The following is a 1,584-nucleotide window of genomic DNA, read 5'->3' as shown; positions in this document are numbered from 1 at the left end:
TTGCTGTGAGCTAGGCTGACACCACGGCACTCTAGCCTGGGCAACACAATGAGACTCTGTCTCAAAAAAAAAAAAATGTATATGCAGTGGAAAGCACTGATCTTCAGTGTGCAGTTCAATGAGTTTTTAAAAATGCATAAAACTATGTAACTCCTATCTGTGTTGAAAAATAGTCATGTTTCACTTAATGATGGGGATACATTCTGAGAAATGCGTTGTTAGTGATTTGGTCATTTTGTAAACCTCATGGAGTGTACTTAAGCAAACCTAGATAGTGCAGCCTGCTACACACCTAGGTTGCGTGGTGTAGCCTATTGCTCCTAGGCTACAAACCTGCACAGCATGTTATTGTGCTGGATACTGTAGGCAACTGTAACATGATGGTAAGTATTTGTGTATCTAAACATACCTAAACATAGAAAAGGTACAGTAAAACATACGGTATTCTAATCTTATGGGACCACTGTCTTATATGTGGTCCACTGTTGACCGAAGTGTCGTTATGTGGCACATGAGTGTATAAAGCATTTTCATCACCTCCAGAAAGTTCCTTTTTGCTCGTATCAGACTGTCTCTCCAGTTGCCATGCTCAGAGGCAACGACTTTTAAAAGATTTTTTTCACGTATTAATAGTTTTGCCCACTCGAGCATTTACATGTATGGAATCATGCTGTATGGGGCTGTATGTGTCTGACTTCTTTCCTTCAAAACGGTTATACCATTTTGCATTCCTAAGAACAATCTTTGAGATTTCCGTTTGTTCTTTATACTCATCAGTATTTAGCAGTGTCAGTCTTTTTAATTTTACCCATTCTGTTAGGCGTAGGGCTATCTCCTGGTTAATTTGCTGACTAATGGTGTTGAGCACTTTGTCATGTTCATATTGGCTATTCTTCTGTCTGTTCTTGTGAAGTATCTGTTCAAATCTATTGCCAATTTTTTAACTGGGTTATTTGTCTTTTTTATTGTCGACATATTCTGGGTATAAATTCTTTATTGGATTTATAATTTTTGAATATTTCTTTCCAGTATGTGGCTTGCCTATTCATTTTCTTAGTGATCTCTTTTGAGAAACAAATGTTTTAAATTCCAGCAAAACACACGCCTGTGTAATGGAACCTCTATAAAAACCCCAAACAACGGGGCTCAGAGAACTTCCAAGTTGCTGAATACAGTGAGGTGCTGGGAATGCGGTGCACCTGGGGAGGGCAAGGAAAAATCTGTGCCCCTTCCCAGTACCTTGTCCTATGCGTCTCTTCCATCTGATGCTCTGAGTTATATCCTTTTATGATAAGCCAGTAATCTAGTAACTAAACTGTATTCCTGAGTTCTGTGAGCCATTCTAGCAAGTGACCTGAGGATGGGGTCGTCGGCACCCTTGATATAGGTGGAGCCCGGCCCTCACCTGTAATCCCAGCACTTTGGGAGGCCAAGGTGGGAGGATCACTTGAAGCCAGGAGTTCAAGACCAGCCTGGGCAATATAGCAAGACCCCCTCTCTTAAAAAAAATTTTTTTTTAATTAGCTGGGTGTGGTGACACATGCCCATAGTCCCACCTACTCAGGAGGCTGAGGCAGGAGGATC

At 41.0% G+C, this 1,584-nt stretch overlaps 1 protein-coding gene across 1 annotated transcript in view; it reads left to right on the top strand.

Moving 5' to 3' along the window:
* The window catches only part of MRAP (melanocortin 2 receptor accessory protein), a 23,257-nt gene that overhangs the window by 415 nt on the left and 21,258 nt on the right, over window positions 1-1,584 (top strand).

The sequence above is a fragment of the Propithecus coquereli genome, unplaced genomic scaffold, assembly GCF_000956105.1.
Source record: "Propithecus coquereli isolate 6110/MARCELLA unplaced genomic scaffold, Pcoq_1.0 Scaffold54, whole genome shotgun sequence".
Classification (NCBI taxonomy): domain Eukaryota; kingdom Metazoa; phylum Chordata; class Mammalia; order Primates; family Indriidae; genus Propithecus; species Propithecus coquereli.
The sequence above is the reverse complement of the archived record's forward strand: the minus strand, read 5'-3'. Positions and strand labels throughout refer to the sequence as shown.